The sequence below is a fragment of the Schistocerca gregaria genome, chromosome 2 (genome assembly GCF_023897955.1).
Source record: "Schistocerca gregaria isolate iqSchGreg1 chromosome 2, iqSchGreg1.2, whole genome shotgun sequence".
NCBI classification, from domain to species: domain Eukaryota; kingdom Metazoa; phylum Arthropoda; class Insecta; order Orthoptera; family Acrididae; genus Schistocerca; species Schistocerca gregaria.
In genome coordinates, this window is record NC_064921.1 from 806,235,905 (window position 1) to 806,263,574 (window position 27,670).

At 43.9% G+C, this 27,670-nt stretch overlaps 1 protein-coding gene across 2 annotated transcripts in view; it reads left to right on the forward strand.

Moving 5' to 3' along the window:
• Nucleotides 1-27,670, forward strand: part of LOC126335094 (uncharacterized) — a 789,781-nt gene that overhangs the window by 360,172 nt on the left and 401,939 nt on the right. For both annotated transcript variants that reach the window (XM_049998003.1, XM_049998004.1), the window contains exon 4: nt 23,553-23,578. The gene's annotated coding sequence lies outside the window, so the exon portion shown is untranslated. The remainder of the gene's footprint in view (nt 1-23,552; nt 23,579-27,670) is intronic.

Here is a 27,670-nt window from a genome sequence, read left to right on the forward strand (position 1 = left end):
GGAATTTAACAATCACAGCAGACATAGCATACAAGAATTTGGGAGTAACAGTATGTACAAACATGAAGAAGAAGCACACAAAGGCTCAGTTATAGGCAAAGCGAATGACAGGGACGATTCGTTGTAAGATACTGGGTAACTGCAGTTTGTGCACAAAGGGCAAGCGTACAAAACACTTGCATGTCCTTGTTGTAGTATTGTTCAAGCGTAGACTCTGAAGAAACTTTCAAACGCAAAGATCGCTAGTAAAGGATTTATTAGATATAGACAACCGGATTCGACAAGATTATGTTGCCACCGTCTGCTTTATAACATTACCTCATCTTTTTACGTGAGTTATCAGGTGTTGATGTGTGTCGCATTAGTATATCCGATTTCCAGTGAATTTCACGACACTGGAATACATGTACTACCTGTAACTCCACTTACTGAAGAAAGGATGATATAATGTTACAAAGCATAAGATCTGAAGAGTGCAACATAGTCTAGCAGAAAGCGGATATCTAAATCCCAGAAATGGTTTACTAGCGATCTTGGCGTTTGAAAGTTTCTTCAGAGTCCCCTCATTACTGCAGATCGCCCTAAGGCTGATACAATGTCAGGAATATATGGCTCAGGTGCATGGGCCTCTTTGAGGTAAGAGGAGCAGGGTTGATGGAGTTTATAAATGAGGAGCAGTGCGAATCACCACCGTCTTGTTTTGACTACCTGTAGAGTACAACGGGAACGTTGGATAATCCTAACTGATAAAGAAAGAAGGCGGCCTGCATCTCGCGAGTAGTTGCTTAGGAAACGCTACAAACATTACCCAGCAGACGCTACAAACATTACCCAGCTCCCACAGAGGTCGTACAGATAAAACCAGAGAAAGAGAAGCTCGTACACAAGGCTGCACTCTTTCTTCCCACCATCCATCAGTGAAGAAGTTGTAATACGTGATTGAAGGTGCCCACTGTGAAGCAGTGCTGTGATTCGCAGACTAGATCTAAACAGCCATTCTAAATGGTGGAACAGTCCACCGCCCAAGCAAACCACGTGCCTACCACAACAGTTGTGCGAATTTTTCGGTGGTGGTGGTAGTAGAAGTGGCGCTTTATTTATCTGTGGCTAGCTCTTACAAACACAATGGATACATCATAGTGTGTTTTTTTTTCTTTTTTCCTGTCAGGTACGAGGTCCTGTACAAAATTTTCGGGACTGGTAGTGCCGTCTGATGAAAACCTTACGTTTGGCCTAATGGTCACCATCACCCTCGAAATAGTTCCCCTCCGCACGTACACACCGGTTCCACCGCTTCTGCCACTGGTCAAACGTTTTCTGGGAGTCCTGTTCTTTGAGGGTGTTTATCACCGCCAACGGTGCTTCTTGAATCATCTCTAGAGTGTCGAACCGTCTGCCTTTCAAACTGAGTTTGTTTTAGGAATAGGGCGAATTCCCAAGGTGCAAAATCTGGCGAATAAGGTGGATGGGGTAAAACCACTTTTTTTTTTTTTTTTTTTTTTTTTTTTTTTTTTTTTTTTTTTTGCAAAAAAGATCCCGGTGAGCAAGAACGTGTGACAGGGCGCGATGTCGTGATGCAGCAGCTAGTTCCCTTATCGCTAAAGTTCGGGCTGTCGTCGCCGCCGCACGTTTTCACGGAGCCGTCGCAAAACGCCACAGTAGTAAGCGGAATTCACTGTTTGGTTGCGTGGGACGAATTATTTGTGCACAGTTCCCTGGGTATCAAAGAAAACGATGATCATGCTCTTCACTTTGCTCTTCACCTGTCTCGCTTTTTTGCGTCTTGAAGAGCCTGGGCTCTTCCACTGGGATGATTTTTGCTTTGTCTCTGGGTCATTACCGTAAATCCAGCTCTCGTCGCCGGTGATAACCCGTGACGAGAAGGTTGGATCATCAGATGCGGTCTGACGTGCTGTTCTGTTCGCAGATCCATCGTAAAATCGCCACACACCAAACATAGAGTATTACGGTAATCACTGTGAGCATGCAACACGTCGTCCCACTGAATGCCACTCCGCACACTGACTCTTCAGATGCAGCTAGCGGTGCAAATATCTACTACTCCTACTTTCCAGATGGCAGCACCAGTCCCGAAAATTTTGGATTCCACCTCGTGCATTTTGTTCACTAATTTACATCCTTACAGGTCTAGTTTCACAAGGATGGGGCTTGTAGTCAGTCGTGGCCCTGCAGGAGGAACCATATCGGCATTTGCCGATGGAGGCTAGACAATCCATCCTGCCAGATACAAGATTTTCCATATACAATACTGTAATGCATTTTATGTACCGTTATGTTTCATTTGCCCGCCAGAAAACTGGAGACAGCATCTGTAAGAAACGTTGACATGTGACATTTTGAATTGCCCAAAATTTCTGAAACTGAACCGCTGCTCCTCTGACGTGTCACCTTTTCACGATGGACGTCTGAGAAGGAACCCCCGATTGTAGTTTTCCGTATATATAAATTGTCCATACTTACAACGACAAGTTGCTGTTTCAATTAACGATCGTTACTCAGTTATTTAGTTTATTATATTACCCACAGATAATTGCAAGGTTCTTTCCGGAAAAGTACGAAACAAATCAGTTTAGAGGTTATGTATATTTCATTTGTGTGTGTGTGCAGTTGCTAGCGGGCTTGTTACAGTTTACTAATTAGCAAAGTGATTTCATTTAATGAACAATAAATTAAAGCTCGTGTTAGAATTGGAACACAGATTTAATTACAAAACAAACATCGTTGTCTACAGTAAATGTACAATCAATGTTTGACATAATATCTGCGTATGGAGTAGGTGTTTTGAGGATGAAAATATTGCAAATTACATTTAAAATTACTTTGCTATCAATCAGACGTTTTATGATAATTATACTGTGATCAGAGATTTTTGTGGCTGGAAGCTGAACTCTTTTATGAGCAACCAACAGCTTCAGTAACGAGTAATGAAGGAATTTTCTTCTTTTCGGGCCGCAGCTGTGGGCATCGCTATTCTTTTCAAAGTGCGATTGTTTGTGTATGACTAATTTCATCATCGAATATAAACTCTCTCTCTCTCTCTCTCTCTCTCTCTCTCTCTCTCTCTCTCTCGTTGTGTGTGTGTGTGTGTGTGTGTGTGTGTGTGTGTGTGTGTGTGTGTGGCGCGCGCGTACACATGCACACTCTGATTTCACAGAGGAGGTTAAATGCCGATGTGTAACATAAATGAGCAGAGTCACTGATCAATGTAGTTACGAAACAATCCCTAGAGGTCCTCTCTCACAGGAAATCCTGAAAGCCATGGATCAAGGCAGTCAGGCAGATGTAATGTTTCTCTATTTCCAAAAAGTGTCTGATTCAGTACCTCTCTCATGCTTATTATCAAAAATACGATCTTATGAGGTAGATTGTAATACAACAGGTTAGATTAAGTTTTCATTCCATAGGCCCAAAAACGAGGTGATTCTCGTGGGTATGAACAAGTCAGAAAGGATAACATAAAAAATTTGAATATAGTACTCACTACCCTGATCATCTGTCAGGAGATTGACAAAATATGTGAGTACATTACAGAAAAATGGAACTGTTAATATTTACAGAATTAATACAGAATGAAACACAGTTATGCACTTCTAATAAGTTTATCATACGCAAAATACCTAATCTTGGCTGTCGTGTCAAAGTGCTGTCAAAACTGAAATCTAACACACATTTTTACTTAAGCTGGTCTGTCAAGATATTCATCTATAGAGCAGAAGGAGTTGCCTACGAAAAAGTCTTTCAAACTCTGTTTAAACCGTGCTTTTTCTGAAACTAAGTTTTTAGTGGTTCTGGGCGCTACAATCTGAAACCGAGCGACCGCTATGGTCGCAGGTTCGAATCCTGCCTCGGGCATGAATGTGTGTGATGTCCTTAGGTTAGTTAGGTTTAATTAGTTCTAAGTTCTAGACGACTGATGACCTCAGACGTTAAGTCGCATAGTGCTGAGAGCCATTTGAACCATTTTTAGTGGTTGCTGGTAATTTATTGAAAGCGCTTGTTCCTGAATACTGGTCCCCTTTTTGGACCAAGGTAAGTGAGTTTAGGTCTTCATGTACGTTGTTCTTAGTCCTTGTATTGACACTATGTATTGAGCTATAGGTTGTAAATAGAGATATATTACTTCCAACAAATCTCATTAAGGAATAAATATATTGAGAAGCAGTAATTAGAATACAAAGTTCCTTGAACTGGTTTCTACATGACATTCTTGAATCAGAGGAAATTTGTTACTTCGATGAGAATTTATCGTTAGAGAGGACGCACCACGTTACCTTGGATGGAGAGTAATCGACAGGTGTAGGAGTAACTTTGTGTGTGACCCAGGGAAGCGTGATGGATCTCTCGCTCTTCATGTTGCATATTAATGATCTTGTGGTCAACATTAATAGTACTCTCAGATATCTCGCAGATGACGCAGTTTTCTACAACGAAGTACAGTCTGAACGAAGCTGTACAAATACTGAGTGAGACCTCGATGAGATTTCAAAGTGGCGTAAAGATTGGCAACTTGCTTTAAATCTTCATAAATGTAAAATTGTGCACTTCACAAAACGAAAAACACATAGTATTCTACGAACATAAAAAAATATCAGTGAGTCACATCTGGTTTCTGTAAACAATTACGATTACCTTGGTGTAACGCTTAGTATGGACATGAAATGGAACGATCACATAGGCTCAGTTGTGGGTAAAGCAGACATCAGATTCGGTTCATTGTTAGAATGTCGAGGAAATGTAGTCAGTCTACAAACGAGATTGCTTACAAATCGCTCGTGAGCCGTTCTAGAATATTGCTCAAGTCTGTGGGACCCGTACCAAATAGGAATAACAGGGGATACTGAACGTATGATTCTTCAAGACAGACGCAACATATCCTGTGAAAGCCGACTCACAAAGTTTCAAGAATCGGCTTTAAATGATGACTCTAGGAATAGACAACAGCCCCCTATGTATCGTTCCCATAGGGTTCGTCAGGACAAGATTAGATAATTTGCAGCACGCACACAGACATTGAAACAATCATCATTTCCGCGCTCCATACGTGAATGGAACGAGAAGAAGCACTAATAACTAGTACAGTGGGACGTACCCTCTGCCATGCACTTCAGAATGGCTCGTAGAGTATAGATGTAAATAACTGTCCTCCCCTTAGAGGTTGGATCCTTGTAGCACGATAATGCGCTTTGCCGCACCGACAGCAGTGCCTGCAAATGGCTAGAACAATGTCGCGTTTCAGAGTGTTTCCAGTGCTCCCAAATTACTCGGATGTTAACCCAGATTAACGTGTATGGAAGTACGTCAGTCGTGTTTGCTATATGACTCTGCCACTCCCCCTTGAACAGCTGTAGGACTAGAGATAGCAGAGCCCTAGGTAACCGTGGAGCTCTGTCACTTCCACTTCGTCTAGCTGCTGTACGTGTTGCAAACAGCGGCTGCAGTGGGTGTCAGTCAGCGGATGTGAGCGTTTACAATACGAAGCTCGTGTGTTGTTACGCCAGATTGCTAGCTGGGAAGCTACTGGAGCTGGAAAGCTACTGGAGCCCTGACCGTCGAACAACCCAGTGGCCAGAGGGCGGTTGCGGACGTGTTGTTGTCCTCTTCTTTAAGGCGGCAGTTCTGACAGGAGGCTGGGATCTTGTGGCAGCGGCCTGGCATAGTGCAGTTACGAGGCTGTCCTCACAACGGACGTGAAAGTTAATGTGGAGGCTGGCTTGTTTGCCAACGTGTCTGGTGATCGTTCAGAAACCATGGTGTTCAACTTTCGTTCAACGGCAGTTGTCCCTTACATGAGTGAGTGTCAAACACATTGATGTTGCTTTCAAAAATGCACTGGCGGGAAATAACTGTCTCAACCTCAAAAGCGAACCTCTAAGGTACGCAATACAGTCCGGAAGAACGTTTATGAGTTGTGAGTGGCATCAGATGGGCCTAACACGTTGAACAGACAGCTTCCTAGAGAAAATGTCATAGGTAACATGTTTGAACATGCAAAAACAGTACCTGAGAATATAAATTTTATGCCCTCAGACTTCAAGAAAAGCATAATAATTCCAATTCCAAAGAAAGCAGGTTCTGATAGGTGTGAGTATTATGTGAATTACCGAAGTATGAGTTTACTAAATCAGGGTCGCAAAATACTAACAAGAATTATTTACATTAGATGGAAAAACTGGGAGAAGTGAACCTTGGACAAGATCAGCTGGATTCCAGGGAAATTTAGGGACACACGAAGCAATATTGACCCTACGACTTATCTTAGAAGATGCGTCAAGGAAAATCAAACCTACGTTTGTAGGTTAGAAAGGGTTTTGACAATGTTGTCAAAAGCCTTGAAGTACTCTCTTTGAAATTCTGAGGACAGCAGCAAAAGCCTATTTACAACTTGTACAGAAATCAGACGGCAGTCATAAAACTCGAGAGGCATGAAAGGGAAGCAGTGTTTGAGAACGGAGTGTAGCCTATCTCCGATGTTATTCAATCTGTACATTGAGCATGCAGTAAAGGAAACAAAAGGAAAATGTGGAGTAGGAATTAGAGTTCAGTGAGAAGAAATATAAGTTTCGAGGTTTGCTGATGACATTGTAATTCTGTCTGACACAGCGAAGGACTTGGAAGAGCAGTTGAACGGAATGGACAGTGTCTTGAAAGGACGATATAAGGAAGTAAAACAAGAATAATCAAACGTAGTCGAATTAAATAACGTGGTGCTGAGGGAATGAGATTAGAAAACGGGACACTTAAAGGAGTAAGTAATTTTGTGAGCAACAAAATAATTGATGATGGCCGAAGTAGAGGGGATATGAATTGTAGCGTGGCAATGGCAAGAAAAGTTTCTGAAGCAGAGGAATTTGTTAATATTGAGTATGACTTTAAGTGTTAGGAAGTCTTTTCTGAAAGTATTTGGAGTGTAGTCATGTGTGGAAGTGAAACATGCACGATAAACAGTTTCGATAGAAAGAGAATAGAAGCTTTTGAAATGTGGTGCTACAGAAGAATGCTAAGGATTAGATGCGTAGATCACATAACTAGTGAGGAGGTACTGAACAGATTTGGGGAGAAAAGAAATTTATGGGACAACTTGACTAAAAGAAGCGATTGGTTGATAGGACACGTTCTTTGACATCAGTTTAATAGTGAAGCAAAGTTTGGGAGTAAAAATCGTAGAGGGAGAAAAAGAGACGAATACAGTACGTAGATTCAAAAGGGTGTAGGTTGCAGTAGTTATTCGGAGATGAAAGGGTTGGCAGAGTAGCGTGGAGAGCTACATCAAACTAGTCTTTGAACTGAATGCTACAACAAGAATAATATCGACAACAACATGAATTTTAATTTTACTGGATAACGAACATAGATCCACAAACCATGGGAAGCTGTGAGCTACCAAAAATGGTATGCATGCACAGAAAACAAATATCATCATGTTTTCATTTCTTCACGAAAACTGGATATGCAGAGACTGGCGGAGTAAAACATCTGTAGAAGTTCAGATTCCCATCCTACGCTTTTGCTCTTAGAGCTATCAAATCATATCTGAAACGATAGGTTTTCAAAGAAAATCCTTATGGTTCGGATGCCTTCAAACAGAATAACTTTCGAAACAAATTCGGCGGTTAGTCTTAAGTATGCCATATCTGAGTGGACAGCTCTGTGGTTATGTGCCAGAGTACTCACTGAAAAGTCTGAGGTTCTCTCCGTAGTCAGTGCCTACACTTTCGTGTCTCACTTAGCACTTATTTCATCTCCGACGATTTTGTTCTACATCAACATCCATACTGCGCAAACAACCTGACGGTGTGTGGAGGAGGGTACCTTCAGTACCTCTATCGGTTCTCCCTTCTATTCCGGTCTCGTATTGTTCGTGGAAAGAAAGATTGTCGGTAATGCCTCTGTGTGGGCTCTAATCTCTCTGATTTTATCCTCATGATCTCTTCGCGAGATATACGTAGGAGGGAGCATTATACTGCTTGACTCTTCGGTGAAGGTATGTTCTCGAAACTTCAACAAAATCCCGTGCCGAGCTACTGAATGTCTCTCTTGCAGAGTCTTCCACTGGATTTTATCTTTCGCGATTACTAAATGATCCTGTAACGAAGCGCGCTGCTCTCCGTTGGATCTTCTCTATCTCTTCTATCAACCCTATATGGTACGGATCCCACACCGGTGAGCAGTATTCAAGCAGTGGGCGAACGAGTGTACTGCAACCTACTTCCTTTGTTTTCTGACTGCATTTCCTTAGGAAAGAATACTGATGTGAAGAATACTGATGTGAGTGATGGTCCGGAGTGCACATTAAACTGCCTGGTTATTTCAGATCGGAGATGAGAGGGAGGCATCGACGTACCACCTGAATTAGGACCACGCCTAGGAAAGCTAAAGCACTATCGTGTTCAAACCCGTCTTTGGTTTGATGACGGCTTTGCCCTTGCTGTAGGACATCTGCTCGATTCAGCTGTAGGTTTCGTTGCACGCGGCCGAAGTCTGGTACGACTTCTCGTCGCTCCCGTGCGAGAAGTGACGGCAAGGTGACATTCGCTGTCGTGACGTCACAGAACCCTGGGTGCTCCACGGGCGCGCTGGCTGCCGCGTCCCGTGTGAGGCGGGCAGACTGCGGTAGATCGCGGATGGGTGCGACCTCGCGCCGCTGCACACAATGGAAGGCGCGACGCCGCGCCGTGCCGGGACAGGCAGATAGACCGACAGACACACACACAGGGTCACGGGCAGCCAACCGGCGCCGGCCGCCGATGTGTGCAGCGCCGCGACTCATGGGGCCCACTAGTTAACCCTTCCAACTCTTAACTACTCCGCAGTTCACACGCAAGTGTTTGGCGCGGAGTAAGCTGGGTCGAAAAAATGGTTCAAGTGGCTCTGAGCACTATGGGACTTAATATTTGAGGTTATCAGTCCCCTAGAACTTAGAACTATTTAAAACTAACTAACCTAAGGACGTCACACACATCCATACACAAAGCAGGATTCGAACTTGCGACCGTAGCGGTCGCGCGGTCCCAGACTGTAGCGCCTAGAACCGCTCGGCCATCCCGGCAGGCTAAGCAGGTTCGTTTCCACTCTAGGACAGCACCAGGAAAAAAAGAACTCGTAATTCTTTCCAGCGAATACTGACTTACCTTCTTTTATCAAGATTATCTTTTTCTCCCGTGCAAGTGAGAACCTACAAAATGTTTTGACATTCATAGGAAAATGTTAGTAGTAGAAACAAAGCAAAAAGATCTTGCCACAACGAAAAATGACTTTTTTTGTTAATGATTACCACCCCAACTGCCGTATCACGTCCGTGACACTCTCTTCCCTGTTTCGTGATAATACAAAACGAGATTCCCTTCTCTGAACTTTTCCCAATGTCGTTTCTGGTAAAGATTCATTATCGCGCAGCAATACTACACAAAAGAGCTTTAGGTAATTTCCAAGAATGATTGCCTATCGAAGTCGCGGGGTCCAAACGATACATATCGATCGTCCGATGGTAAATCCATCATGCGACTCTGGTGGCGGGCGTTGTGATCAGTTATTTGTGATTATTTTTATGTTTTCCGTCGTTCCCTTAGTTGCTCTAAATTACATGCCTCCGCGAATTATATGTGAGTAGCTAGGGAATCCCAGACGATTTATGTCGTTAGTGGCCGGCCGCTGTGGCCGAGCGTTTCTAGGCGCTTCAGTCCGGAACCGCGCTGCTGCTACGTTCGCAGGTTCGAGTCCTGCCTCGGGCATGGTTGCGTGTGATCTCCTTAGGTTAATTAGGTTTAAGTAGTCCTAATTCTCGGGGACTGATGACCTCAGGTGTTAAGTCCCATAGGGCTTAGAGTCATTTGAACCATTTGAAGTAGGCCATCAGGAATCAGAGACTGTTAAAGGGGTTGCGAGTTTGCAAGCGGGCATTTTTAAATATCTCTGTAAAGGTGGGCGGATCACACGCTGAAACCCGTCACTTATACCTAAGTGCAAGCACTACTGACCAGTGGACAGCTATCCAGCATGTAAATGCTGATTTACCGCCTTATCAGTGTGGAAGCAGAACATAGGTTTGAAATTTAATGCACCTATGACGCAAACAACCTTAGTCGCTCACAAGAGGCTTACTAACGTTCAGTTCAGAGAATCTCTTCAATCCTTAATCCTAAACGGTACACATACAACCTTCTGTTCTTCTGCAGAGAACCTGGTGATAATTCTAGACTATCACTTAGACTGGGCTGAACAGACATCTGCAATCTGTAAAAATGTGTCAGCCTTACTTCATTCACTAAGGAAATACAAAATAGTATTTCCTCCCGATCTTAGAAAGAAACTTGTACAGTCACTAATACTCCCCACACTTGATTCTTGTAATCATATTCTGCAAGGGCTTTTGTATGAGAGCTCAAGTCGGCTGGAACAAGAGATGAATGCTTGTGTGCGATGTATTTGTGATGTTCCCCAATATCGAAAAGATCACTCCTGCCTATGAACGATAATCGTGACTACGTACTGTAACTATAGAATACTAGATCCTCTGTTTGCTCTATCGTCTTCTCAGTCCTTGCATTCCATCTTATTTATTTATTTATTTTCAACTCTTACAATACTCTTTGAACAGCACAGCAGAAATACTCGTTCTCAACAAAATAAAATCTTTTCTGCACTGTCACATACTACTATCATGTTCTTCAGTACGGAACCGCGATGCTGCTACGGTTGCAGGTTCGAATCCTGCTTCGGCCATGGATGTGTGTGATGTCCTTAGGTTGGTTAGGTTTAGGTAGTTCTAAGTCTAGGGGACTGATGACTTCAGATGTTAAGTCCCATAGTGCTTAGAGCCATTTGAACCATTTGCACTGCCATGTTTTCTAAACCATTTTCTGTGTCAGAAACCCGTCCTAGGAAAAATCACCCTCGAAATGCTTGAGAAATTAAAATCACTTCACACTTCAAAAGACGACAAATGGTCCACCTATCGTAATACTAGCTCGTCCACATACTTGTCTGCAGCGCTCTCTCGTGAACGTCACCTCCCTTGCAACCTTAGTCTCCCCCTAGTCTATAAAGTTCTCTATTTAAATTCTGTTCTCTCTTAGCAAATACTGTCATTGACATTTCAGCCTCCTCCTCTTTCTTTGTCCCTTGTCCTGACTTAATCTATAGCATTCTTAAAGCATTTTATTGTTATTGTGAACCACTTGTAACATACTTGGTATGTGTTCTTCCTGGTCATATGTAACATAGAACCTTAAGGCGCTAATCTGGCGAGGCAACATAACTTATAAATGAATGTTACATATATTTCACACACACACACACACACACACACACACACACACACAACACACACACACACACACACACACACACACACACACACACACACACACACTGGATAGACGAGGGCTATTCAGCAGTAAAGGAACGATCGGTGGCGAATTGAAAAACACGCTGAAAATCAAAACTGCTTAATTTGCAAAGGTTAAGAACAGCTTCCAGCTATTTCTCTACATAGTCGCCGCTCCGACTTGAAGGTCTGTCGTAGCGTTACACCGAATATCCAATACCCTCGTCATAAAGATACCAGCCTGTGCTTTCTGACAATTTTCTACGCTGGACTGCAGCTCGTTGTATATGCCAGTTTGTCGTCTTCGTAGCCAGCGGTTCATCTGAGAAGAGATGAAAATCAGGGAGAGCTAAGTCCGTGTTGTTAGCTGGTGATCAAACACTTCCCAGCGAAAACGCTGCAGCAGCGCCCTCATTGCCCCTGCACTGTGCGGAGAGAACTTTCATGAAGATGGAAATGCATCACAGTTACGTCATTTGGGGGCTGCATGATATCAAGCGAAATCTCGCGGCAGGCACCCATACTTGGCGGGAGAGAGTACTTTCTAGGCATCTTTAGGCGTTCGCTAAGCGCTCAGAACTGAAGTCCATTTCGCGACTTACTTTCCCAACAGCCCTCGTATATAACATATTTCACATATTTGTACATATATTTCATCCAGATTAGCGAATTTTGCCCTGCATTTTCATCTGAATTCTGGTCAAGCTTGTAATTTTGATAGCAACTGATCGCCATTTTGAGAATGACTGTTGCTTTAAACTGTGTGATTTTCCGCTGTTATACACCATGCGACTCTAGCGAGGACGTTTAAGTGTATTGGTAGTATTGGGACGTGTGACATGATACGATCTTTGGCTCCGAAACACGGTGTGGTTGATCCACATAACAACATCGTTGCGCCATTGCCTTTCAACCTGGTGCCTGTAACCTGTGGCCCGGCTGGCGCGGTTAACACACTGTTGGCGCAGCGCAATACGGGGCCACATTACATCCGAGAGTGGTACGGCGCGCTTCTGCAGCTGGGGTAAGAAATGATGTTCAGTCAAAATAGGGTGGGAAAAACCGCTCGGCCAGGCTATGCAGTATTTGTCATTGTCAGCAACCAGCATCGAGAGGTGTCCCACGAGATTTGTCGACCTGCTGTAGGTTGTCAGCCTACTTCTACTTGACTCCGCCTCCCCATTTGCTGGTGGACTTCAGGCCATCTACTCGGATCCAGGGTTCGCACCTGCACCTCCCTTGCTGCCGAGCCGTCGCCTGCCCTCCGTGCACACTCTGCTGGCTGCCGCACACTTGCGTTCGCTGGCCTGTGACGCTACTTAGTACGCTGGGGTCTTCGATTCGACTCCGGGCTGAGGTGCTACCTTGCGCTGAATCGCTTATCTGTGTCAGCGGCTTCACAGACTGACTACAGAGCTCGCTGTCGGTGCGACCTAGCTGGGCCGGTCGCGGCACTAATCAACCTGTCGACAACGCTACGTGACCGCAGCGGCCCGCATCGTGATTCCGTGAGCCGGCCGCCTCGTGAGGCGGCGTGCTGAGCTATTCACGCGCCACCGCCCGTGACCAGCCTGCACCGCTGGCGCTGGCTGCAACTGCTGTACTGCTTGTAATGGACAAAGAGACGATTGTTTTTCTTACCGATTCTGTGACTTTACGACGGCCCTCAACCTCACTCTACGTACCTGATGCCCCGACAAACAAGTTGCGTCGTCATCGTGACCTCCAGCGACCTCTACAAGGACTCAAGCCATATTAAGAACCGCTACAACACAAGTGACCGAGAGGTATTCCACGGCAGTTGTCGACGTGCTGTTGGTCATCAGCCTACAGCTACTTGACTCCATCTCCCCAATGCTGGTGGACTTCGGTTTACTTCCGGCCACCTACTCGGATCCAGGGTTCGCACCTGAGTATCCGTTGCTGCCGAGCCCTTGTGGTTTTAAAGTATTCCAAGTCAATTAATTAAAGGAAAAAATACCAACATGCCATTTTCGGACGTTTCTACATGTACCCCCTTCTCACTGTCGCTCCCGCCTCAAGCTGGAGTAGGGACATCTTACTCCCACAGCATTTTTATGCAATTAATGAGTCGTGTATACACAAATTTGGTTGAAATTGCTATATTTTTACGTGGTACCTCTTCACCCCTACCCTGTCCGCCCCCCTCATAGCTGAGTGGTCAGCGCGACGGAATGTCATACCTAACGGCCCAGGTTCGATGGACGGATGGGTCGGAGATTTTCTCCGCTCAGGGACTGGGTGTTGTGTTGTCCTTACCGTCATCATTTCATCCTCATCGACACGCAAGTCGCCGAAATGTCGTCAGCTCGAAAAACATGCACCGGTCTACCCGACGGGAGGTCCTAGCCACACGGCATTTTACCCCTACCCTCAACCGTAAGGGTATGTATGGACTGCGTCTTACTGCCACAGTAATTATTTCGAGATGACAAGTGATACTTGCGCCAAGTGTCGTGGAAATTACTTTAGGCATTACGGGCATGTCAAAACAAGTCACTGTAACTCCATCCGCACCTTTCCCCTAAAGTTGAGATGTCATCGAGACTGTCATCAGGAAGCCAAGCGACCCCGCGAAATATAAATCCGAAACTCAAATCGTTCATTTAGCATATTTTTACAAGTCACGCCATCTTACCTCCATCCCCACTCCTTTGGGTGGTAGATGTATATTACACCCACAACGTCTTTATGAAAATAATTGTACAAAAAACGCAAATAGTAAGGCATGTTTATACAAAATCTGGTTTAAACTGACGCGGACGTTCGTGAGTTATGTTTCCGTCAGTCGTGTTTCATCCCCTCTCTCTCACCCAGGGGAAGTGGGTGGTTCTTATTCACACAGCGCTTCTTTCTAGACCGTAATTGATATGTATATCACTTTTTGTTGTAACTGATTAAGTGGTTTAGAAGGAGATGTGGAACGACGTACAGGCGTTCATTTTAAAATATATACTAGGCTTTTAACTGCCGCTTCGCCTGTGCACGTGTATGTCACATATATTACACACATATTTTCTTCCTGTCCCCCTCCATCTCCTCCCCCCCTCTCTCTCCCTCTTCTGTTCTCCCACTCGCTGTCCACCGTCCTCTTATGCCCCCACCCCCCTCCCCTGTACCCCTGTACTTTTGCAGACAGTAAATGTTACGTGTATCAAGTCTGGTAAAAATCGATCCAGGGTTTTTAATACTGAGTAGATATGTCAGGGGCCATCCAGCCCCCTCTTCCGGAATCCCTTCGGCCCTAAAAAATGGCGTCAGATGTCGTTCTACTCTCCAGCCTCTGTGGCCGAGCGGTTCTAGGCGCTTCAGTCTGGAACCGCGCTGCTGCTACGGTCGCAAGTTCGAATCCTGCCTGGGGCATGGATGTGTGTGATGTCCTTAGGTTAGTTAGGATTAAGTAGTGCTAAGTCTAGGGAACTGATGACCTCAGATGTTAAGTCCCACAGCCATTTGAACCATTTGGAACCAGTCGTTCCACTCACGTACGGTAGCCAACAGGACCACAACAACGAGGGCTTCAGATAAAAGTACATACTCTGAGGGCTAAAATTTAAAACTTTATTTGCTGTCTCGGCATTTTCAGCTAGGATTTCACGGAATGACTAAGCCAGCTGCGAAGTTCACCGGGTAGCAGCGAAAGTGACGGTTGACCATGACCCGTCGTCCTCGACCATTCCTTCATCGTAAACAGCAGGGTAATCCGCCTTCTTTCCCGCACCACCTCAAGTGGTATCACGCAAGCACATTTTTCCTTGACAGATATGATGTCTGTCGTGAAAGATCTTAAAACCAGGAACTGGAACAAGAGAGGGACACCTACGTCACTACACAAGTAGTGCCACGAGCTAACACTGTGCGAAACTTCAATAAAGCAGCAGAATCAATCATTGTAGAATAATTTATAATGAAAAGGTTGATCAGCTGGCGAAGGAAACAATACGAGAAGGTTAAGGTTTACACTACTTAAAGTGAATAGTATACCAGATTTAGTAAGGAATGTTCAAAAAATGATGTGATCTCTAAAGTTTCGAATGTTACAATTAAGGATAAATCCATAGTTGCAAGCTTTACAATTTAGTTACGTGCACAGATTCATAGTGATCATGTGCACTAGGTTAGTGAGTGGATTAAAATGTAAACATGCCGAAAACACATTAATATGTGCTATAATGATCAATTTGGACATGAGAATTTTAAGTTTAATCTAAATGGTATCACTTTTACTAAGAGGCAACTTAACGTTCTTAACCAAAATTAAAATTTAATATCGAACTGTGGAAAAATTTTTATTGATGATACAAAAATTGTGTTCGATATGGTTCAGTCACCAATAGACGAGCTAAAACGGATCACATGCAAACTAGCTAAAATTATCCAAGCGCAGATTAACCGCGGTAGATATATTTTGTATGCTTCAGGTTGGAACCGTGCGACCGCTACGATCGCAGGTTCGAATCCTGCCTCGGTCATGGATGTGTGTGATGTCCTTAGGTTAGTTAGGTTTAAGTAGTTCTAAGTTCTAGAGGACTGATGACCTCAGATGTTAAGTCCAATAGTGCTCAGAGCCATTTGAACCATATATTTTGTATATAATAAAACATATATGTTTCGTTTTTCTGCTTTTGTATGTATTTTCCGTTTTAGATGGAATCTGTCATTGTATTGGACTGTAGAGGTATATAAATGTGATGTTTCGGTTTATTATTTAATGCGTGTAGCTGTATTCAATAAAGAACATTCGCTATTGATACAGGTGACAGATGATAGCTCATACATCGATTGGCGCTTTTCATCCTTTTGTGCTGTTTCTTTAATTAAAGACCTTCTGCGGCTTTCAGTAGCGTAGCTGCTTTGGTACAACATTTTTCCGTAAAAACAGCATTAGATTATACCCTAATACTCGAAAATTTTTAAATCTTCATTTTGATGTATCATTTCTAGGATTTTTATTATTTCGATCTTTTGCACAAGCAACTGGACGGCCGATGCTCTCTTGCCTGGTATTCGCAGTGTTATGGTGAATGTCTGGGCCAAGTACCATAATTACGGAATATATGTGTTATTTACGCATTACATCGTTTGCAAAACTTTGAGATCTCTCTGTGTACAGTTTCGAAGTATTGCTCTCACTGACTTATAAACCTGCTCTCCTTTTCATGGTGGAGGCGTATTGCAAGTTATTTGTGAATGCAATATATAATGCTTTTAATTTGCCACACAGCTCTACCCATTCGTTTGAGCTGCTTTCTGATGCACAACGCAGATACCTAAATACCTAAGCTTGAACTTGCATTATTTTTTTAGCGTTTGATGGCTCTAAATAAGTCATGAGTATCTCTCGGATTTCACCGATTGGATTCCTGTAATTTCTTCAACTATTGCTGACAAGAATGGTTCAGTAGAACAATTTAGCCGGCCGGGGTGGACGAGCGGTTCTAGGCGCTACAGTCTGGAACCGCGCGACCGCTACGGTCGCAGGTTCGAATCCTGCCTCGGGCATGGTTCTGTGTGATGTCCTTAGGTTAGTTAGGTTGAAGTAGTTCTAAGTGCTAGGGAACTGATGACCTCAGAAGTTAAGTCCCATAGTGCTGCGAGCCATTTGCACCGGAACAACTTAATTTGTTCAGTGGGACAGGGTAAACTTTTATGATGGTTCTACTTATCTGAATTCTTCTGCTCAGCACCCATTAAAAATGTACCTGTACAGACAGAACCCAGGGCGAGGATACCCGGTGCCTGGAGACAGGCAATACCGCTGCTCTTCGCCTGATAGTAGGCCATCCGGAATCAGAGAATGTCAAAGGGGTTGCGAGTTTGCAAAGTGCCTATTTGTTCGCGTCAATTATGATTGCAGTGGCCGCAATATCACAGAGGTTTCATCATGGATCCATAGACACGGGTCGCCTGGTCAAATGGTATCGCATTTCTCGTTACAGAAGGTCGATGGTTTTGTCCTCACACGTCCTCATACAACTTCATCCGGACAAACGGGTGCTTCAAACATGCACCGCGCACCGCAGATGCAGGCCGCCGAAGGCAGCATTATGCGCTGGGTACGTTGAGTTGGGCTTCCGTGAGATCTGTGGTGGTTATCGAAGACAACATGACAGCTGTGGACTACGTGAACATTATCAAAATATCGCTTCATGCTTGATGTCTTCCCCTGCACTGATGACATCTTCCAATAGGATAACTGTCTGTGTCATAAATTCAGAATCGTGCTGCAGTGGATTGAGCGGCATTACAGTGAGCTCATATTGACGATCTGGTCAGCAGATACCCTTGGTCTCTACCAGGGGCGTCAGCTACACACGTAAACCACCGGACCGTAATTTACGGGTACTGCCTGAGCTGAACAGTGTCGTATTTGTATGGTTTTGCCTACCTCTGGAAACCTACTAAGGACTTGTCAAATCCATGCCAAGCAGAAACTCTGCTGTATACTGTGTAGTGACACCACTGTTTAAGATAGGAAATTTATATCCAGTGCAATATTTCTGAGCACACAAGTAACAGCCAGACGCAGGCCTATTGACAGTAAGTTATGCTGACCGGCAGTTGCAAACTAGCATGGAGGCCACAGGGCCGTCGAACGGGGAAAAGAGTAAACGCAGCGGTTTGCATGGCTCAAGTTACAGGCAGAAGGGGCCCACTGGCGCAACCTAGGTGTTATGAGTACGTGACTGGGAGCGGCACGTTAGCAAATTAGAGCTGCACGGACACGTATAAATAGATGCCGGTTTTCTAACGAAGGGCATTCAAGTGTGGCAGCTCTCCTGGATGGTGGGGCTTGTCACACCACTGGCTGCACACAGCAGCAGATAGGACGCCAGCGTTCCAGTCCACGGTGGGTCGCTGGTTTGACCCACTGAGGCCAACGTGGGGTCCGTATCCAGCCAGCGGCGGGACATTCGACGGCTCGATACTGCAGGCAGTCTTGTTGTCTCCCAACACACGCCAGAGGCATCCAGAGGCGAGGACCCCAGATTTGACTGTCAGATTGCAGGCGCTTGTTGTCGCCGTGATCTTAACCACGACGGCAAAGAAGCACGCGGCAGGCCGCCCTGAGGCTCCCAGCGAGCGGTGCTGAAGCAACGGGGATTAAAACCGCTGAGTCGGCTGCCGGTGCATACTGACGTTGTCAATACTCTGCGGGTGTAGACAGCCGGCACGCCGCAGTACGTTACATGGGTCGCTGAGGTAGCCCTTCCGCACCAAGCTATTCTGCAGACAGCAAAGTGGCGTCCTCGGCTTCGCGGGACCCTGTGACGTAGACAGAGAGGAATACGGCACTGTAACTGGGAATAATAAAACACTTGAAGATCACGGCGCATCCTGACAGTTACTATCCACGTCCTACATTCCTTCACCGCACGCCAACATCTACAGGGTGTTTCAAAAATGACCGGTATATTTGAAACGGCAATACAAACTAAACGAGCAGCGATAGAAATACACCGTTTGTTGCAATATGCTTGGGACAACAGTACATTTTCAGGCAGATAAACTTTCGAAATTACAGTAGTTACAATTGTCAACAACAGATGGCGCTGCGGTCTGGGAAACTCTATAGTACGATATTTTCCACATATCCATCATGCGTAGCAATAATATGGCGTAGTCTCTGAATGAAATTACCCGAAACCTTTGACAACGTGTCTGGCAAAATGGCTTAACATGCAGATGAGATATACTGCTTCAGCTGTTCAATTATTTCTGGATTCTGGCGGTACACCTGGTCTTACAAGTGTCCCCACAAAAAGAAGTCACAGGGGTTCATGTCTGGCGAATAGGGAGGCCAATCCACGCCGCCTCCTGTATGTTTCGGATAGCCCAAAGCAATCACACGATCATCGAAATATTCATTCAGGAAATTAAAGACGTCGGCCGTGCGATGTGGCCGGGCACCATCTTGCATAAACCACGAGGTGTTCGCAGTGTCGTCTAAGGCAGTTTGTACCGCCACAAATTCACGAAGAATGTTCAAATAGCGTGATGCAGTAATCGTTTCGGATCTGAAAAATGGGCCAATCATTCCTTTGGAAGAAATGCCGGCCCAGACCAGTACTTTTTGAGGATGCAGGGACGATGGGAATGCAACATGGGGCTTTTCGGTTCCCCATATGCGCCAGTTCTGTTTATTGACGAAGCCGTCCAGGTAAAAATAAGCTTCGTCGGTAAACCAAATGCTGCCCACATGCATATCGCCGTCATCAATCCTGTGCACTATATCGTTAGCGAATGTCTCTCGTGCAGCAATGGTAGCGGCGCTGAGGGGTTGCCGCGTTTGAATTTTGTATGGATAGAGGTGTAAACTCTGGCGCATGAGACGATACGTGGACGTTGGCGTCGTTTGGACCGCAGCTGCAACACGGCGAACGGAAACACGAGGCCGCTGTTGGATCACGTGCTGCGCGTTGCCCTCTGTGGTTGCCGTACGCGGTCGCCCTACCTTTCCAGCACCTTTATCCGTCACGTTCACAGTCCGTTGAAATTTTTCAAACAGATCCTTTATTGTATCGCTTTTCGGTCCTTTGGTTACATTAAACCTCCATTGAAAACTTCGTCTTGTTGCAACAACACTGTGTTGTAGGCGGTGGAATTCCAACACCAGAAAAATCCTCTGTTCTGAGGAATAAACCATGTTTTCCACAGCACACTTGCACTTTGTGAACAGCACACGCTTACAGCAGAAAGACGACGTACAGAATGGCGCACCCACAGACTGCGTTGTCTTCTATATCTTTCACATCACTTGCAGCGCCATCTGTTGTTGAAAATTGTAACTACTGTAATTTCGAAAGTTTGTCCGCCTGAAAATTTACTGTTGTCCCAAGCATATTGCAACAAACGGTGTATTTCTATCGCTGCTCGTTTAGTTTTTATTGCCGTTTCAAATATACCGGTCATTTTTGAAACACCCTGTACATTTGGCAGTGACGGCTACAATTGTTTGAAAAGTGGACCAATACGCTGTTAAACAGGAGGTGATTATCATCTGTCCTCGGTGGACAACCCTAGTTACGTTGCGGAACAGCAAGAAAAACAATTCCCAGCAGAGAGCGCGTGTGCAGTTAAATCCGGTCGGCGAGCGGTCACACTGCCTCTGGCGGGATGCCAGTGAACGTGTCGCTATGACACGAAGCACAGAGAAGTTTAATGAGCGGCAGGTATCAGTACAAACGCACAGACGGCTCACTGTATATGGAGAAGCCGGGAAAAGTCATTACCCCGCAGAGAATGATGAAAAATGCCAATAGTGACAAAAATGAAATCATGACAGTCGTAGATTACCTTTACTCTATGTCATGCATCACGGACTCTGTCTCAGTGATTCTCTGCATACTTTCGTATTTGCATTCATTACCCGTCACTGTCTAATGATGGCCCGGTAAACTGATAGTTTCCTACTGTAGAACAAAGGAAGAATTGATTAGCATAAGCTTTGGAGTTTGAAAATTTATGTCCTCACCTCACCTGTCATTGTGACACTTTGTTACTTAAAGAGCACATGTCGATTTATTTAATTACCAAAGCACAGTTAACAGTATTACTTTAGCATTACTTTAAGATAAGAATTGAGATGTGACACGAAGACTGCTAATGGGTATCCAGATTGAGTTCCAGTGTTCAACGATGTATTTTCTCATTGTGATAATAAGAACAGCATGCGTATGCATTACCTACAGTCGTCCTCTGAGAACTGAAAGGATGCAGAAGAAAAAAATCCATCGTGGCAGGCTTCAGAATAAGCTTACAACACCCTCAACAGGAAACCTTATACATTCGAGTGACGCTTGTTGGTTACTAACGGGATACAGTCTGTCTTACACTCGATTAACATCGGACTGAAACACGGAATTAGAGTTCATTATAAACTTTATATTATATTCTGTTCGGCGAAGCCAGAGATTCTGTGCCTCAGCACCCATATGACGCCAAACATTAGCATTATAACAAAATTGTCCTGTCTTGATTACAATTTTTTTTATTGAATCACATAGTTTGTACGACAAGAATTATGTATCAGAAAACAACATTGCAGGTAAGCTATATTAACACAGTTGCGTTATCGTCTTCTGATACTTTTTGTTGTTTGAAGATGGCAGACGAAATACGTAAAAAGTAGTAATTTTTTTTAAATGTTCAATTAAAACTTTGTTTTTGCAGAAGGAACAGCAACTTCATTCGATGTTACAATTGCTTTAATTTTCTGTCCTAACTGCATTCGCATTTGAATTAATGGTGACTAGTTTCTAACGTATTTGTTAGTTTCAAATCATTGCCTTAGCGTATATTGGCGTTATTCCGCATAGCAAGCACTTTCGGTTGAATTTAATCCTGGTTTAAGTCTTAGATGTATGTACCTTCTTCACGTAGACACACGCTGTCCGACTAAGACCTATGACAGATCTAAATTTATTCTAAATTGATTGTTGTGCGGAATAACATCGACGTACGCTAAGATGGTTTGAAAATGAACAAACACTATCGAAACGAGTCACCATTAACTTATTAATTTCTGTTCGTGAAACGCAACACATGTGTCAAGCTACTTCTTGTTAGCTTGTTTGCATTTGTTTGTTACCTGATTGTCAGCGCTGTGTGGATGTAAAATGTCCTTTACTTGCAGTTCGCTGTGAGATTGTTTCATAATTGGAATCGAGAAATTGTCCAACCAGTAAACTCAAACATTTGACAATTCATAAACGTTTCTAGCATTTCTAGACTTAGAGAAAGCTTTTGAGAATGTTCACTGGAATACTCTCTTTCAAAATCTGAAGGTGGCAGGGGTAAAATACAAGGAGCGAAAGCTATCTACAATTTGTACACAAACCAGATGGCAGTTACAAGAGTCGAGGGACAAGAAACGGAAGCAGTGGTTGGGAAGGGAGTGAGACAGGGCTGTAGCCTCTCCCCGATGTTATTCAATCTGTATATTGAGCAAGTAGTAAAGGAAGTAAAAGAAAAGTTCGGAGTAGGTATTAAGATCCATGGAGAAGAAATAAAAACTTTGAGGTTCGCCGATGACATTGTAATTCTGTCAGACACAGCAAAGGACTTCGAGGAGCAGTTGAACGGAATGGATAGTGTCTTGAAAGGAGGATATAAGATGAACATCAACAAAAGCAAAACGAGGATAATGGAATGTAGTCGAATTAAGTCGGGTGATGCTGAAGGTAATTAGATTAGAAAATGAGACACTTAAAGTAGAAAAGAAGCTTTGCTATTTAGGGAGCAAAGTAACTGATGATGGTCGAAGTAGAGAGGATATAAAATGTAGACTGTCAACGGCAAGGAAAGCGTTTCTGAAGAAGAGAAATTTGTTGCCATCGAGTATATATTTAAGAGTCAGGAAGTCTTTTCTGAAAGTATTTGTATGGAGTGTAGCCATGTATGGAAATGAAACATGGACGATAACTAGTTTGGACAAGAAGAGAATAGAAGCTTTCGAAATGTGGTGCTACAGAAGAATGCTGAAGATTAGATGGGTAGATCACATAACTAATGAGGAGGTACTGAATAGAACTGTGGAGAAGAGGAGTTTGTGGCACAACTTTACAAGAAGAAGGGACCGGTTGGTAGGACATGTTCTGAGGCATCAAGGGATCACCAATTTAGTATTGGAAGGCAGCGTGGAGGGTAAAAATCGTAGAGGGAGACCAAGAGATGAATACACTAAACAGATACAGAAGGATGTAGGTTGCAGTAGTTACTGGGAGATGAAGAAGTTTGCACAGGATAGAGTAGCATGGAGAGCTGCATCAAACGAGTCTCAGGACTGAAGACAACAACAACAACAACAAACGTCCCTTACCGAGAGTCGACCAGTCTCAGCTCACAAACTACCAGCTGGCAGTGATTAGCTATTTCTCCGCTTCATCCTTTTTCTCAGGTGTGGTGGCCCGGCATAGTGCGCTGCAGAGCTTATGTAAAGTTTGTAAAGTAGACACGTACCGACAGAACCGACGCTGTGAACAATTTGTTGGCTCGTACTACCACGGCAAAGCGAAAGATTCATCCATTTTAAAATACGTTGTATTCGGAAGCATTTTTATGATCTGTACGTTCTTTCACAGTGCAGTGGCAGCCATCACGAACCCGTCCCATACTGCAGAAAACAAACTATGCTTCAACAGTATGTGTGGACCTAAAATTAAAAGTACGCATTTATTTGTTTCAGATAATCCTGCACAAGAGCTGTTTCATGTAAGTACAGTTTTAAACATGTTTTCTTTAATTTGATTACCTTTAGTATTTAGTATTTAGTATTTAGTATTTAGTATTATTTAGTATTATTTAGTATTTAGTATTTAGTATTTAGTATTTAGTATTTAGTATACCTTTAGTATTTAGTATTTAGTACCAGTACGCAGTATAAATATCCGAATAATTTATATCAGTCTTTCGGAGACTTTCTGATATTCAGTGCAATTGATCTGAAACTTCTTGGCAAATTAAACCTTTGTGACGGACCGGGACTCGATCATGGGACCTTTGCCTTTTTGGGGCAGTTGCTCTGAGAACTGAGCTACGCAAGCATGACTCCCGATCCACTCTCAGAATTTTACTTCCTTCACTACCTCACTTCCTACCTTGCACACTGCACAGAAGTCCTTCTGCATAACTACTGGGCCTAGTACTCTGCGGAGACATGATTTAGCCACAGCCTAGCGCATTTCTTTCGCTCTGAGGGCGAATCTCCAGTCGTGCTTAGATATCCGAGTTGGCAGGCACAGCATTTACCGCCAATTCAAATATCACAGCTTCGAGTCGCGGTTCAGCACAAAGTTTTAATCTGCCAGAAAGTCCGACGTCGGCGCACACTCCGCTGCAGTCATGTTTAGTGAACCATGTTTCGACTTATATTTATATAGTGTGGCTTATTTAGGGGGCTACGAGTGCCACATGCTGTTTCTGAATGTGCGCCATGTGTTTTCTGTAAGTATCTCTAGCCCATTATCTTCGCCAGCAACAGGGTGATTGAAATACTTCAGCTTGACATGTGTCTGGTGTCTGGATGCGGCACTGCCAGACAGTAAGCCGTATGCCAGGCGTGCTTAGTTATAACCCCACACCACGTTACGTGATCTGGTCATATTGCTACCGAAGAATCTGTCCAGTTGCGGCCACTGGATGCCGCATCCTGTAGCCGTTACTCGACTCGCTCAAGCGCAGATTTCACATATTTTAATTCGACAGTACAAAGTGTCGCCATTGATGTAGATTAATCACCCATTGTCCTACATTCTTTTAATCAGCACAGATCATTCTTTTCGCTCTTGGCACAGTGACATGGCAGTTTTCACCACATAGGCCACCTTAATATTGTACAGACTATCCAGTGGCCACATTCTCCTTCGTTACCAGTTACTCTGAACGATAGCTTTCCATTCTGAATTTTTTGTAACAGGGTCCTACTTTACTACCACACACTTTTGACATGTAGCACAGACGAATCGGTCTCCCCTGCAGGTCTCCACTCAAATACCGCTGACCTCACACAAACCATTTGAAAGTCGTCAACGAAATTACTGACTACAACAGTGAGACTCAACTAACACTTCCTTCTGGCCCACGAGTTGAGAGTTTTCCATCAGTATGAACAGACTCTGTGCCAACAGCCTTCAAAACCACGGCATTCATTCGATCTGTGTTTGAATGCTGACAGTCGTCCCGATGGATATTTATCTCGATGCTACAGATTAGATTAGACTACTAGCTGTACTTTTCATCCCATACATCAACAGTGAGAATGTCCTCGTGGATGTACATGTCAAAAAACAAGAATACGTAACAAATCTTTACTATGGACAGACATGCTAATGTTTCTTCCACGGACTCAAAGCGAAATGGTTTTCATGGATGTGGATCAAAACAAATACTATTAAACATATTTTAATTAGAAAGCTAGTAACAAAATTGTCTCAAAACATGTAAATGTACAGTACACAGTGGTGGATATGATAATTCTTAGTCTGCTGTAGCGGCGCATCATCAAAGAGAAAAATATTTACAACACTTACTTACATTGACCAGATTCCTTCACTGAATATGTACAGAGACTTTTCAAGTAATGCTCACATTATTTGATATTATTAATAACATATAGATATCAGTCGGTTATGGTAAGAAATTCGTCAGACGAATAGAAATTGACCAGCAGTAAATCCTTTAGGCTGCTCCTGAATTGAACTTCATTAGTTAAACTTTTCGTGGCTGCTGGCAAGTTATTGAAAATATGCCTTCCTGACTAATGAACACATTTCTGGACCAAAGTAGAAGTGGATCGAGGCGGTGGCTATGGGGCTGCAGCCTGCCCTCAAAGAGAGAGGGAGAGGGATCCTTTCAAACATAGCTTTCACATTTAACATCCTCTAAGATTTTCTCGCTATTTTAGTTGGTATTACACTGAAGCACCAAAGAAAGTGGTATAGCCATGCGTATTCAAATACCGAGACATGTAAACAGGCACAATGCGGATGTGCTCTCAGCAATACTTATATAAGACAAGAAATGTCTGGTGCAGTTGTTGGATCGGTTACTGATGCTACAATGGCAGGTTATCAAGATTTAAGTGAGTGTTTCGAGGTGGTGTTATAGACGGCGCACGAGCGATTTAACACAGCATCTTCGAGGTAAGGATGAAGAGGAGATCTCCCCGTACAACCATTTCACGACTGTGACGTGAATATCAGGCATCCGGTAAAACATCAAATCTCCGACATCGCTGAGGCCAGGACCAACGACGACTGAATAGAATCGTTCAACGTGAAAGAAGTGCAACCCTTCCCCAAATTGACGCAGATTTCCATGATGGGCCATCAACAAGTGTCAGCGTTCGAACCATTTAACGAAATATCACCCATATGGGCTTTCGGAGCCGACGGCCCATTCGTGTACCCTTGGTGACTGTACAACACAAAGCTTCGCGCCTCACCTGGGCCCGTCAACACCAGCATTGGACTGTTGATGACTGCAAACATTTTGCCTGGTCGAACGAGGTTCGTTTCAAACTGTATTGAGCGGATGGACGTGTACGGGTATGGAGACAATCTCAGGAATCCATGGACCCTGCACGTCAGCAGGGGACTGTTGAAGCTGGTGGAGGCTGTGTAATGGTGCAGGGCGTGTGTAGCTGGAATGATATGGGAGCCTTGATACGTCTAGACACAACTAAGGCAGGTGACACGTCCATAAGCATCCTGTCTGATCACTTGCATCTATTGATGTCCATTGTGCATTCCGACGGACTTGGTCAATTCCGGCAGGACAATGCGACACCCCAAACGTCTCTTACGGATTTATGGACAGCTCTGTAGGATTCTTGATGTCAGTTCCCTCCAGCACTATTTCAAACATTAGTCGAGTCCATGCCACGTCGTTTTGCGGTACTTATTCGTGCTCGCGAGGGCCCTACACCAGTTTCTTCGGCTTTTCGCTTTATAGTAGATTGAGGAAATACCTTCGTTTATTCTAGAGAATTTAGAGACGGATACAAAATTTCAAAGAGCTCAGCCCACTCCCGCCTCCCCCGTCAAAATCCTGGTTTAGACTGTGGTTTCGAGTTGCTCGATACTTGATAATACAGGACTCTTTCCTGCTTATACCCTTTGTTCCCTATCAGAGGGATGCGATTTCAACGATTTTGCAGAATTTCTTGTTAACACCATAATAACCTTATTTACTTAAAAGAATATTGTAATTTACATAGTCAAATGCCTTTGATAAGTTATAAATATACCAGTTGCCTGCAATTTACTGTCTGAAGAATTAAGTACATTCTCGCTGTGTGTATTAGTAGCATGAACCTCCAGTCACTCGTTGGTCAGTGTGATGTAGCAATAGAAGGTAACAAAAGGAAATCTGAAGTTCTAGGTGACTTCGGTACATAAGAAAGTTATAAGAACGGCCCTCAAAATTACAGACCAGTATCTCTCTTTTCGGTTTGCTGCAGAATCCTTGAACACAGTCTCGGTTCGAATATGATAAATTTCCTAGAGATGGAAATGTTTCTGTCCACAATTCAGCACACATTTAGAAAACATCGCTCGTGATAAACTCAGCTTGTCCTTTTATCGCATGTTATACTGCATGAGGGGCAACAGGCAGATTCCATATTTCCTGATTTTCGCAAAACATTTGACACAGTACCCCATCCAGGCTCTTAACGAAGGTACGAGCATATGGTGTAATTTCACAAATATGTGAGTGACTCGAACACTTCTTAAATAATAGAGTCCCCATATGTTGTTTCGACGGCGAGTGTTCGTCAGAGACGGGGGTATCGTCAGGAGTGCC